This window comes from Lactuca virosa, chromosome 5 (genome assembly GCF_052849685.1).
Source record: "Lactuca virosa cultivar CGN04683 chromosome 5, Lactuca_virosa_CGN04683_v6, whole genome shotgun sequence".
NCBI lineage: Eukaryota > Viridiplantae > Streptophyta > Magnoliopsida > Asterales > Asteraceae > Lactuca > Lactuca virosa.
In genome coordinates, this window is record NC_136430.1 from 275,247,872 (window position 1) to 275,262,686 (window position 14,815).

Below are 14,815 nucleotides of genomic sequence, written 5' to 3' on the forward strand. Positions count from 1 at the left end.
TGGCGAAAACTCACAGTTTTGGTTTGACAAATGGATAGGACCTCAGATCCTAAGTGTCAAATATTCGCATCTTTACGGTCTAGAAGATAGAAAACGGTGCTCAGTTTTTGATAGATTCTTGAATGGGGAATTTGTTGGCCATTGGAAAACTTAGGTGGTAGACCATGGGATTAATCAAAGCATAGCCAACTTACAAAATGAGATGTCTGCTGTCGTGTTATCACTAGGTGAAGATCAATAGAAATGTGTATTAGACAATAGTGATACATATTCGGTATGTGCCATGCGTAGGCGGATTGAACAACAGAGAAATTCTTATATTACTCTCCCCACTTTCAAATGGAATAAGACCTCTCCGATAAAAGTAAATTGCTTCATATGGCGTGCGATGCAAATGAGAATCCCATCGGCGGTGGCTTTAAGAGTACGTGGTGTAGGGTCCATTCCAGTTACATGTGTTGCTTGCATTGGTGGGGTGGAATGTGTTGATCATCTTTTACTGAATTGCCCTTACGCTTGTGAAACAAGGTCTAAAATTTTCAACTAGTGTGGAATGGGGTACGTGTCCTAAGTGGTGAAAAAGATTCAGAACAATTTGTCATAGCTTACTATGGAACCTCTCGAAATATAGGAATGATCGAATCTTCAATGGTGTCTTTAGAAATCCTACTAGGGGGGCGGAAGACATTAAATCGTTGGTGTATTTTTGGATAAAATGCAGGGGGAATGAGGTGATCTGTAAGTGGGAGGACTGGTCCTCCTCTCCATTCAGTGTCGCATAGAGCTATTTTTACTTCTGTTGGTTTTTTCTTGTTCTGTGTATGTTTTTTTGTTCCCTTCCTAGACTCTTGCTAGTTGGGTTTTTTTTAATAAAATTTGCTGTTAAAAAAAAGATACTATAATTTTGTTAGTTTTTTTAGAAATGGTAAAATTTTATAAAAATGGACCCCAGCTAGAAAGAAACTAGGGGAACACAAAAAAAAAAAAAAAGACGTAACGATAGTAGTTTCACGTAAAGCAAAGATACATTAGGTAGATAGATAACACTAGGTGAGATGGAAAGGAGAGAATGACCTATAATTTTGTTATTTAATTATATACATATATTAAAACTCATCGTGCCTTACAACAGTACACTATACCCGTTTCAGATTTTAACCACATTAATTTGTACCCATCGACTCTTTTCGTCCTTCTAGAATTCTAGATTTTCAACATCCGTTTTTCCCAATCGTATATTCCCACCGCCAACGGTTTTCATATGTTTCTCCATAATCTTTGAACTCCTTTCCTCCGCATTACCAAGATATTGCAACCAACCACTTTCTCACCACCGCCATCACCAATCGTCACTCACACCACCGCCGCCGCCGACCCATCTCCGGTGTGTCAATTGAAAACCCTTGTCGGCTTCCAATTTCCTGCTACGCAGCGCCGACAAATGTAGCTTTTTGGGCTTATATAACCCTCGATTTTTTGTTTCCCACATATTCAACCACATCGGAGAAGCATAATCGATGAAGACTTTCTGGTATCTGATTTTACGTTCATCTGACGCGGCGTCGTATGTGACTTTTGGTTTGATTTTGAAACCCCTCTCTATTTTCTAGCCCCCTTCATGTTTATATCGATTAATTTATCCTAATTATATCCACGTATGGTTGATTCTTTTGTTCACAAATACAAAGGATTAGAAGGTAGTATTGACGCTCATGTTTATTTAGTTTCGAATGAAATTTGAATGCATCATGATTTATTCGATTTGTATTTGCCGATCAATTCTATTAGTCAAATAATTGGGATTCATTCAATTTTGCGTTCATCATATCATGTAATCAAGTAAGCTTCTCATCTCTACATACCTTCTTAGTTTTCTCACTTCAGTTATGTTTTCTTACTATTAAACCAATTTATGTATCTATTTATAATGGTTTCAAAATTTGAAGTTATATAATGGTTTGGAGTTGATTTTTCCGGAAAGCACATACTTTTCCTGTTTTTATACTCGATGTGGTGTTTATCACAAACAGTCTCCATTTAATGGTAATATATTACCTTGTACAAATATAAATTAAATTTAAACTCGAGTCTTTAAACTATTTTAATTTTTTTTTCATTGAATTTGCTTTATTTTGTAATCAATCGTACCATGAGAAAACCAACTTATGCCTTTTGTTTTTTTATGAAGTTAAAAGATGGTGTTTTAAGTGTATGGAATCTATGCTTTCGATCAGCAAACATTTAGGATTTGGAATCCCTATTTTGTAGATGACTTTATAGAGGAATTTTTAATTTCGTTTGAATATGAACAAAAACAGGAACAAACTCAAATTGATGGTATATTACATCTATACCCTCCTACAAAGTGATTTTTAATACAACGAAACCAATTATGAAACAACTAATGTAATTCACATATCCATGATCGTAATTTTTTGTTTGCCTTTATTACCTATTTATTTTCCAGATTAGCTACTTATTGCTACCCCATTACCTATCTTCAGTGGTTTTCTAAACACTTGATAGGGCTTACACACACGAGCAGGTAAACTTTCAAATTATGTTGGTTTATAGGTGTAAATGTCGTTTGTACCTTTTTATAGCTTTTTGTTGTTCGCAATGTGCAGGTTGTGTGAATATGTTTATTCTTTCAATTTTGTTGTTTTATTGAAACATTTAAAAGAGAAAAAAAAAAAGTTTAAAGCTACCGATTGAAACAACAATAGTATTGAGGTAAAAGGCATGGCTAATAGTTCTACTCTTATGTTCTATTGTAAGTTTTGTTTGTGCATGTTTACTTATATTTTTTTAAATTTATTTGTATTTTGTAGGATCGAGTTGAGCCTGAATATACTCCACAATCTAAAAGGGGTATTAAGTCACATGCAATTCTTGTCCGACCTGTTAATGGAATTGTTATAGAACAGGTTCTTACTTCTACCCAATTATACACAAATAATTGCTTTAAAATCTACCCAATTATAACATTGTATTTTTATTTTTTCCCATTAGTGATGCACATTGCTTTGGAAAATCTCCCAAATTATAGCACTGGACTTTCAATTTTTAGTTTTTTTTTGTATTACAAACGCATTGGACTTTGGAAATCTATGATATTGTATTGGTGAAAATTCTTTTGTTTTTAGATGACATTGTCATAATTAGACATATTTATTCGAAGTACAATCCTTTAATAAGATTTGAAAGTAGGTTGCTATGATAAACAAATCAATATAACTATTTTCTCTTTCTTGCATTTAACATTTAAACCAATTTTAGCATTGTTGGAGATTTTTTAAAGAAACAAATTTTTTTGTTTTTAAAATTTTATTTTTATATTAACATACCTTTACAATTTCATGTTTACAGGATAATCAAGTTGAGCCTCAGGCAATTGGCGAGGTTGAGTTGAGAAGCCAACAACTAATAAGCTTTTGCTTTAAAAAAAGCAATATGTAATTTATAGAACCTTTTATTAGCATAAAAATGTTAACATGAATTTAATTTTCTAGGAAGCACAGGTTGGGGAATCTCATCTATTTTTGATAGGTTGGTCCTTCGATTCAATTTAATTTTGTGGTTTTGGTTTCAAAAAGAGTTGCGTTGCAATTTTACTCAATATTTTAAACCTTATTAAAAATTTTTGAACCCTGTTAAAACAAATAAAACGAATGTGTTTGGGGTGTGGGTTATGTAGTCATTAGGACCAAAAGTGTTAAGAAACTTCAAAAGAACTAAACTGTCAACACAAAACTTAAACTTATAGATAACAAAAAAGAAAAACTCTATACAAAATAAAACAAACGCCATCCAGTACCTTTGTCCCATGCGTAGCATCTCACCTACTAGTTAATATTAAATGGCATATGTCGCATTTATTAAATTATTGTATTATCATAATCTTATTTTATGATTCTTTTACCAAATAGATATTTCTCAAAAACATATTTAAATATAACTTTATACTTATTTATCAAAATGATTTATATAGCAATTTAATAAAAAAATGTCTACTTATTCTATATTCTTTTTTCCTTAAGATTTATATAATCTCAATCTATTTTCACTATAACTCACGCTAGTTATTGATTATTCTTTTAATATATATATTTTTTTATTTTTTTACTATGTACTATTAATCATTATCAATTTATTTTTTCGAAACTAACCACTCGACTATAGTCCTCAGATTGAACTTTTGAAGTTCGTATAAAAGTTTGGGTAAAGCAGAATAAGAATCATCCTAATTCTCAAACATATATTCAATTGCCTTATGTTTTCTAGTCAAAACCTTTTTCTATGAAGGAATATAGCCATATTTATCAACTACTTCGGCTCTTAAAACAGTAATACTAATTGAAAGTTGATCTTTTAATAAAAAGTTCGCTTTCCTCGACTATTAAGCTTTCATATAGGTTTGGATGATCTTGAGAAATAGTGTTGTGTAAACAAGTATGTGCACTGTGTACTTCGTAATTTCATAATATCACTGCGTTTTTGTTTGATTGCACAAAGTTACCATTTGCAACCAGATTGTAAATGTAACATGCATCTTATGGTCCGTAGAGTTGGACATGTTTCAACAACCTCAACCTGTTTCTGTAGCCTAATTTTGTAAAAGTTATTAACTTTAATAAGTTCTTCTTTATTCCACAAAAAATCTTTTCCCAACTCTTGTGTAAAATCATTCTTGCTCACTAATTGTGACACAATCGAATTGCCATCACTAGTCATATTTGTTTTCACCCTACTAGTAAAAGTTGAAGGAACTCGAAAGTTATTGTCAAAAATTTATTCATCATCATCTTCTCCAATTCCATCTTCTTCTAACACCATTTGTAACAACTTCATTATCACTTGTTATTGCATTTCTTGCAACAACTTAAGAGATTTTATAGAAATCCTCATTTTGAAACAATGTCTCATATGACGTTAGCATCCATTTACAATTAAATAGATAAAATTAGAAAAACAAAAATTGACTATCAAACAAACAATTAAACAACATCAGAACAACCAATAGAAATGAGAAATTGAATTTTCAAATAGAAATCAGAAATTGAACTCACAGATAGAAATAGATACTTTACTTGTTATAATCCGCACATCTTGCATATTAAAGAAAATAGAAATCAGAAATTGAACTCACAAATGTAGATAAAAAGTTCAAAAATATAATCTAATCAAATAAGAACCGGCAAGATTATTTTAGTAAACAAAAAGGTTTTGCAATTGGTACTCTACGTATTATAATCTGCACATTTTGCTTGCTCTACCGCCAGGGGAATCCAACAGTTTTCTCGAAAGTTAGGGTTCATAGTTTTGATCATTTCTTACTGGTGGAAGGGGTTTGGAGCTTTTCGCGTTTGCATTGTTACATGATAAATGTGTATGCCCCACAAGATGTTAACCAAAAGAGGCAAGTTTGGAATGATATTTTTCTTTTTATGAATAATAATCTAGGGTCATATATGGTTTTTGGAGATTTTAATGTCGTTCGTAAGCCTAATGAGAGTTTGGGTACAGTTTTTTTGTCAAACTAAGCGAATGATTTTAATCACTTTATATGTAATTTTGGTTTGTTTGATCTTGGTAGTTATTCTTTCACGAGAATGAGTAAAAGGGGGATAATTGAGCAAACTTGTTCTTTTTCGTATATCAGATGATATTCTTGAAACCTTTCCAAATCTTGTCTCTGAAGTTGTTTGTACTCTTGTATCGGATCATCAACCGTATATTTTGAAGAGTTAATAGATTTGAATATGGTCTGTTACCGTTCAAGTTTTTTAATTCTTGGATGGAACTTGAAGGTTTTTATAATATGGTAATGAAGGCTTGGAATATTGGTCAGGAGGTTACCTCTAAAACCAAGCAGGTGAGTTTTAAATATAAATTAAAGATGTTAAAGAAATATATTCAATGTTGGTATGTAGTAGTGAAACTTACATGAACGGGACTCAATTGGAAAACATAAAAAAACTTGAAGAATTGGATTAATTTTTTTTTAAACGGCAAATCTAACCTACTCCTAAACTACTCCTTAAAACAACCTATGTCCACGACGGGACTTGAACCCTCAACCTCAAGGAAGGAGGGCAACACCGGATATCGACATATCGTTGGGCTAGAAGCCCTTTTGAATTGGATTAATTAATGGATACATGAGCAGCAACTATTAATGAAATAAATGACAGGTTGTTGTTAGCTAAGTGTATCAAGGATTATAATTAAATTGAGTTAACGGATTTGATGCAAGACTAGATATCGTTGACGAAGTGATGGAGATGAGAACACCAAATTTTATGACTCGGTGATTTATAGAAAAGGGTGGAAGCTTGCAATTCGTCGACTTAAATAAGTCGGTGAATGGGTGACCGAACCTCAAAAGGCGAAGCAAGTTTTTTTTCGATTTTTTATAGAATAAATTTACTCACCTTCAAGGTTCAAGAATTTTCAGTCGTAGTAATTATTTTAAAATAATGTCGACGGACCAAGCAACGACCTTGGTTAAAAACGTTTTTAGTTTAAAGAGGTAGTGTGGCCATGTAGTAATGATAAAACGTGTGACCTAGATGGTTTTAATTTCTAGTTTATCAAAAGGTATGGCCTATGTTTGAATCAGATGTGATAGTGTGGCACCCCAACTCGCGACGGAAATGGCAGGCGGTGAGATGACATCATGGATCACAATAATAGACATACATTGAACATACAAAAATACAATAGTAAATAAATAATTTTATTTATTGAGAATAGTAAATTAAAATATCCCCTAATCTACGGTATAGGAAATTGAAAGGTACAAAACAAGCCTTAACATTAGGCAACCAATGAAATACTGAAATACAAAAGATGGCTATAATTCCATGATCATTCTTGTAGTATATCCTCCAACGGTCTAATTCCCTAAGAATACATAAGTTTGAAGAGGTGTCAATTGAAAAATTGGTGAGTTTACAGGTTTGTAAAAATAGAACCAAAATATACTTTCTTACTAAAGTATAGTTATATTAGAGTTGATAAGTACTTTTCGAGACTGAAAATTTTATATATATATATATATATATATATATATATATAAAAGGTATCTTTATTATCCTAACTTTTCATAATTAAGTTCCTAATAAAAAGATATTCCTTATATGTCTATAGGTATTTCAACTTTCCTATACATATTTTATATTCACTATGAGGTCCTATAAGCGAGTATTTAAGAATGATAGGCCTTTCCCGACGCTTCATCACCTCGTTAAAATAATAAAAAGACAATTATCACCCAGTGTGACTCGGTCGTCAAGGTTGTAACAAGCAACCATAGGTGGGGGTGTCAATCCGAAAATATCTATACATAATTCTTCCGCTCCTTAAGAATTAACTATTATAAGCTAGATGTATTTCTAAGTATAGGGATACTTAGTTTGATGAAAAAAGCTCACATGAATTTGAAACATATTAATAACCCTAACTTTATTAACAAGTTTTCAGGTATAATTTCCATAGTAATACACAATACTATAATCATTCCTTCATTTGAGGTTCCACAATATTACTATTGTATTTGGTATTGAGAAAGAGTTGTTACAATACTATTCTACTATATCCATTGTTTAAACAAAGTTTTGATATAGTTTCAATAACATTTGTATACATCAAATAAAAATAGTACAATGTATTTCATCTTCCCCCACCCCCCCCCCCCCCAAAAAAAAAAACGATAGAAGATTTAAAATGGGGTTGTGATACTTACTTGGTTGTAGCGTATGCGAGAAACCGAAGATATTTGGATTTTCTGGAAAACAGTAGTTTGTAGCCCGATGAATAGTAATTTTGATCGGCGTGAATAGTAGTTGATCAAAATCTGGCCGGAAAATAACTTCACCGACTGCGTTTGGCGGCGATCAGCAGTAGTCGCTTTGATAGGTTCGTTGAATGTGTCCGATCGGTAGGTGAGGGCTAGTTGGAGCTACGTTGTTTGTTGGATCGGATGAACCAGGAGGCAGACGACCGTTCCGATGGTTCTCGGATCTTCAACTCTGTGGAGGTAGGCGGCGTACGGTGGTTGTCGATGACTTCGATGGTGGTCAAGGGTGGCAAAGAGAGGCCCGACTGTCCGACGAGTTAGCGAGAAAGTGGAGAGACATGAGTGGTGAAAATTTGGGGACCCCCTTTTACATAGTAATCCAACACTCAATCCAAGGGTCAAGAACAAAATCCATCTGACGGTTGAGAATATGCCTAGATATTTTGATCATATCTAGCCAGGCGACACACGTTTCTTGAAAAATAGGTGACAACGTTTTTGTTAATAAAATCTAATACTAGACGTTACCCTGATCGAAACGGCTCAATTTCTGGTTGTTAAGAAATAGCACAGTTATCCTAATGAAGCGTTTGAAAGTTATTTTCGGGTGATAACTATTTATATTTGCGAAAATTCACTTCGCAAAATAATCGATATGACATATAATGGAAAAGTTAGCTCCTAAATAAAATACTACATTGAAACCTGATTTGTGATATATAACTAACTTTTTGTAACGAAACTTGGAAATGACCATACAGATCATTCGAGGTTTACTCGGTGAATAACGCAAACATTAACCATTCAATGTTATCCACAACAAGTTAGGGTATTTTTCGAATATAAAAAGTTAGGAACGTGATAAATTGTGTGGATTTGATGCTAGTGTAGGAAAACTCAACTAAGGGTAAATGAGTATCCCGCTCATTTCCAAAATCTATCATAGAAGCTCGGAGCATGTCTTCTAGAGTCTGCATGGTCCTGTCACTTTGACCATCTATTTGTGGATGATAAGTTGTGCACATATCCAAACGTCTTCCTAAGGACTTCTATAATGATTGCCAGAATCGCAAGGTGAATCCACTGTCTCTAACGAAGATAATAGATATGGGTACACCATGTAATTTGACAATCTCCTTAAGATAAGTTCTGGTCAACTTCTGTATTTTATCCGTCTCTTTGATCAGTAAGAAGTGAGCAGACTTGGTTAATCTATCAACCACTACCCATATGGTGTCATAACTACTTGAACTTTTAGGCAACTTCTTTATGAAATCCATAGCTATTTGTTCCCACTTCCACTCGGGTATTTTAGGTTTTTAAGGTGATCCCGAAGGTTTCTGGTATTCTATCTTGACATTACCACAATTCAGACATTTGCTTATATAGGTGGCAATTTTTGCTTTCATATTCAACCACTAATATAATCTTTTCAGATTTAAATACATATTGTCCGAACTGGTATGGATAAAGTATTTCGATATGTGTGCTTCATTCATCACTAACTTTCTTAGATCACCAAACTTCAACGTCCAAATCTTGTTCATGAAGTATTGTGTTCCATCATTTCTAAGCTCGAACTGCTTATCCATACCCCCTAAGTGTGACATCCCCAATTTCTCGGTCGGAAAAGACCGATTTGTTTATGCTTTGTTTTAAAAATCAGAGTAATCTTTTAAAGAAAACGGTTGCGGAATTTGTTCCCAAACAAGATATGATAAAACTTTATCAAAACATTTCTCAAAGAGAATGTACTTTTCATTAAATAATAAAATCTCGGGTGTCATGTTCCGATACAGACCAAAAGCATAAACAGTATAAAATAGACCTTACAACAGTTATTTATAACTACTGATCTATAATCCAAAATCTCTCGTCATGTCAACCAACTTATGCTTTTGTGCCATTACCTGTAATGCAAAGAAAACTGAGTGAGTCAGGATTGGGAGCCTGGTGAGCATATGGGGTTTTCAACCCACAATAAATAATTATATTTAATCATCAAACAATCAATCCAATTACCCATCCCCATTATCTTGTTTATTTCTTAAGGTCTTACCCTAAGAATCCACTATCCTTCATTCATTCGTTCCTAAGGATTGACCTAAGGAATTGGCACAAAGTCCATTGCTGCCCGAGGTTCATCTACACAGTACTAAATCCATAGCTACCATGGTTCATCTACACAATACTAAATCCATAGCTACCAAGGTTCATCTACACAGTACTAAATCCATAGCTACCATCATTCATCTACACAGTACTAATTCCATAGCTACCATTGTATTTATACAAGGCACTAAATCTATAGCTGCCAGGGTTTTAGAGTACACCGGTGAACATCAAGTCCACAACACCTACAAGTTGCGAGCCTGCTAGTGTTCCACATGACTGTCTAGAATCATCCGTGGTTGTCATCCCTACTCTGCTGAATGACGGGGGCCATCGTTTGGGTAAAGGTTTCACTCATTTTTCACCTGTCACCCTCGTCTCATGATCTATATCATCTTTCGTCTCATCCTCAAACTCATCTTTCCTCACACACCAACTATTTCATCTACCCATGTTCTACCCAACATATTTGTAGATATAAATTACATATATAGTTTAAATCATTTTAAAACCTGTATAAAACATTCATTCAACATCTATCTCAAGTAAACAAACAACGTATAAACACATAGCACGTATTTCATAGCAAATACTTCATATCTATGCGGTAGAAGAAAGTGACTACACACTCACTTGTTAAGACGATTGTCGGACAGCACTACGGCTCTTCAAGTAGTATTCTTCGGTGAATCTGGGATATCTTCACACACCGGGCTTCTCGCGGGCAGAGCTTCGGCTTGAAACTCTTTTCTCCTCGGGATCTTCGGAGCGTCGGGACTTGCTTTGGGTCTCGGGATGATATCGGGGCTTCGGGGGTACTTCAAAATGACCAGAGAGGGGATAGGGAGAGAGGGAGTAAGAAAATAGCAACCAAAATCGGCTGCCCTTCAATTTCTATTTATAGGGCTGAAATACTGAATTCACGTCGTGAATCTCAAATATTCACCTCGTGAGTTCAATAGTCATCAGGTGCGTCATCGCAACTTGCGTCTGTTAGGCTCCAGAAGTCATAAATACTGAGTTCACGTCGTGAACACTGTATTCACGTCGTGAACTCTGACACAGTGTCGGGGTTCGCTCCCCGAACTTCAGAAATTCATATCTTTCGCATACGACCTCCGTTTTCGACGTTCTTTATATCCACACGTAGGTGAGCTTATGCTCTACAACTCTCGTTTAGAGTCCGATGGCTAACTTTTACTTTAACTTTTATTATATTATTTTTAGTAGGCCGGGATAGGAAAACTCCGTTAGGAATTCACAACTCCTTCATCTGACGTCCGTTTTCGTCTGTCTTTTTACCGTTGGACTACTATCGACGAGATCTTCAATTCTCATTTAGATTGTTTCGGCTAGAAACCACTCGATCTCATATTCAAACTTTGGGCTGCATACCGCTAAGTCGAAACTTTGAAAAATCATAACTTCCTCATACGAAGTCAGATTTAGACGTTCTTTTTATGCACGCTCTCGGTTTAACGTATTCTACGACTTTCGTTTAGATCGCTAAGGCTAAATATCGCTCTACCGTAAATTCACTATTTACGTCACGTAGTGTCGTACCGGTTATGTCGTGAAACTTCGACAGGTCATAACTTCTTCGTTATAACTCGAATTTCGGCATTCTTTATATATTCGGAATCCTTGTCACGACCACTACAACTTAGTTAAGATTATTCATTCTAAATAATCTTCTATCAAAAAGTCATTTTTGATGCTTATCGTCTCTAAATTGACTAGCCCGGATCTACGGGCGTTACAATTATCTCCCCCTTAGGATGATTACGTCCCGAAATCATCAACGAAAATAGGGCTTGTATAATGATTCCATATGTTATCTTTGCATCCTAAGTAATAACCGCCACTTCTATGTTTCTTCTAATGAGTATCTAACTCTTGGACTTCTTGACCGCAGGCGATGCTCAATCTTGCACCTGCTCTTTGTACTATGTTGGACTTTCAATCGTAACCTTCGAGTTACAAAATAAATCCTTATTGAGGACTACTTCTTCTTCTTAGGATAAGTACTTTCCTTTATCTATTGTAACAGATCGATGGGTCATGTTCTAATGACCTTTCATCGGATGATGCAACGCCTAGACTCGAGTCTCTTATAGTCAAATTCCAGAATGGAATATACTTTCCTTCATATTCTAATGTGATATAATCACATTTTAGCGTGTAGCATTTCTAGCTACTAACTTCTTTAACAACGAGCGCGATACTATTGATCGCATTGATTTCAATCTTCTGACTTAAGTCAAATGTTACATCGAACTTGGTTCTCTGAACCACGTAACAAAATCCTCGTAGTCGGACTCAATTTGATATGACCACTCATGTCAGATTAACATTCATCTTCTAAGTCATTACCGAAACGATGGTAACGACATATATGAATAAAACGGAATCAACTACTAGCTTCTTGGTAACCTTGTGACTTTCCATGATCCAAGCGTGAGTCCTGTGCTTCCAGTAGTATAGATCTCTACTACTAGTCACACCTACTCATACTCGTCCCAAGTATTGTCTCGCAGTCCTCAAGTCCTAAAATCACAAAACAATTTAACACATACGAATGTGTCCAATTAATCATAAAATTTTCCTAGACTCTACTAGGACTTCTTCCATGTGTATCTTCAATCATCAGTTCTACTTCAACTCGGTTGGTGATGGAAATTCCAGACGATGGGACAACTTCAAGAATTACACCAATTGTTCCATCATCCTGCCAATCAAAAGTGTACTTCAGACGTACCGTACCCCTCTAAACGTTCCGTTATTTTATCAGACATATTCTAAAGGCAAGATACCACTCTTACGATATCTTCCGATAGGTGTCATTCATTATCATAAGCCTTTTTATTTTCTCCATTTAATCAATTCTCTACAAGTCTTCACCATGACGTTTTCTACACCCAAGCAGACGTTCGGCGTACTAGGCGAGAATTTAAGATAGGAAAGCTTTATTTACGATAGACGTATAAATCTCCTTATCACTCTGAAACGTTTACATGCTAGTTCTAATATCGTAGTCATACGCTTAGAATACTAAACCCATAAGGTTTCCAGATCTGGTCGGCAACAGACCATAGATCCGAACAAATAATATCACATATGGCAAACATATAACATTTAGCACATAAAAGAATTTTAGGCATCTTTCCTAAAATATACTAGTGCTTGTGTCTTAAAATATGGTAGAAACTCATCTCACGATCATCACTTAACATTCTAAGTTTAAGTCTAGAAATCCTACAAATTCCTAGTTCGATTAAACTAATGCTCTGATACCAACTGTGACATCCCCAATTATTCGGCCGGAAAAGACCGATTTGTTTATGCTTTGTTTTAAAAATCAGAGTAATCTTTTAAAGAAAACGGTTGCGGAATTTGTTCCCAAACAAGATATGATAAAACGTTATCAAAACATTTCTCAAAGAGAATGTACTTTTCATTAAATAATAAAATCTCGGGATGTCATGTTCCGATACAGACCAAAAGCATAAACAGTATAAAATAGACCTTACAACAGTTATTTATAACTACTGATCTATAATCCAAAATCTCTCGTCATGTCAACAAACTTATGCTCTTGTGCCATTACCTGTAATGCAAAGAAAACTGAGTGAGTCAGGCTTGGGAGCCTGGTGAGCATATGGGGTTTTCAACCCACAATAAATAATTATATTTAATCATCAAACAATCAATCTAATTACCCATCCCCATTATCTTCTTTATTTCTTAAGGTCTTACCCTAAGAATCCACTATCCTTCATTCATTCGTTCCTAAGGATTAACCTAAGGAATTGGCACAAAGTCCATTGCTGCCCGAGGTTCATCTACACAGTACTAAATCCATAGCTACCATGGTTCATCTACACAGTACTAAATCCATAGCTACCAAGGTTCATCTACACAGTACTAAATCCATAGCTACCATCATTCATCTACACAGTACTAATTCCATAGCTACCATTGTATTTATACAAGGCACTAAATCTATAGCTGCCAGGGTTTTTAGAGTACACCGGTGAACATCAAGTCCACAACACCTACAAGTTGCGAGCATGCTAGTGTTCCACATGACTGTCTAGAATCATCCGTGGTTGTCATCCCTACTCTGCTGAATGACGGGGGCCATCGTTTGGGTAAAGGTTTCACTCATTTTTCACCTGTCACCCTCGTCTCATGATCTATATCATCTTTCGTCTCATCCTCAAACTCATCTTTCCTCACACACCAACTATTTCATCTACCCATGTTCTACCCAACATATTTGTAGATATAAATTACATATATAGTTTAAATCATTTTAAAACCTATATAAAACATTCATTCAACATCTATCTCAAGTAAACAAACAACGTATAAACACATAGCACGTATTTCATAGCAAATACTTCATATCTATGCGGTAGAAGAAAGTGACTACACACTCACTTGTTAAGACGATTGTCGGACAGCACTACGGCTCTTCAAGTAGTATTCTTCGGTGAATCTGGGATATCTTCACACACCGGGCTTCTCGCGGGCAGAGCTTCGGCTTGAAACTCTTTTCTCCTCGGGATCTTCGGAGCGTCGGGACTTGCTTTGGGTCTCGGGATGATATCGGGGCTTCGGGGGTACTTCAAAATGACCAGAGAGGGGATAGGGAGAGAGGGAGTAAGAAAATAGCAACCAAAATCGGCTGCCCTTCAATTTCTATTTATAGGGCTGAAATACTGAATTCACGTCGTGAATCTCAAATATTCACCTCGTGAGTTCAATAGTCATCAGGTGCGTCATCGCAACTTGCGTCTGTTAGGCTCCAGAAGTCATAAATACTGAGTTCACGTCGTGAACACTGTATTCACGTCGTGAACTCTGACACAGTGTCGGGGTTCGCTCCCCGAACTTCAG

At 35.2% G+C, this 14,815-nt stretch overlaps 1 long non-coding RNA gene across 3 annotated transcripts; it reads left to right on the forward strand.

Annotated features, from left to right (window-relative positions):
- Positions 1-1,146: 1,146 nt before the first annotated feature.
- On the forward strand, positions 1,147-3,595 carry LOC145112631 (uncharacterized). 3 transcript variants are annotated; one of them, XR_013710607.1, is made up of 5 exons: positions 1,147-1,697; positions 1,789-2,545; positions 2,628-2,733; positions 2,832-2,927; positions 3,370-3,595. It is a non-coding gene; the product is annotated as an uncharacterized LOC145112631 (long non-coding RNA). The 3 variants fall into 3 exon arrangements; XR_013710606.1 differs by having other exon boundaries at positions 1,158-1,839; positions 2,468-2,545; XR_013710605.1 differs by having other exon boundaries at positions 1,163-2,545.
- The last annotated feature ends 11,220 nt before the right edge of the window (positions 3,596-14,815 follow it).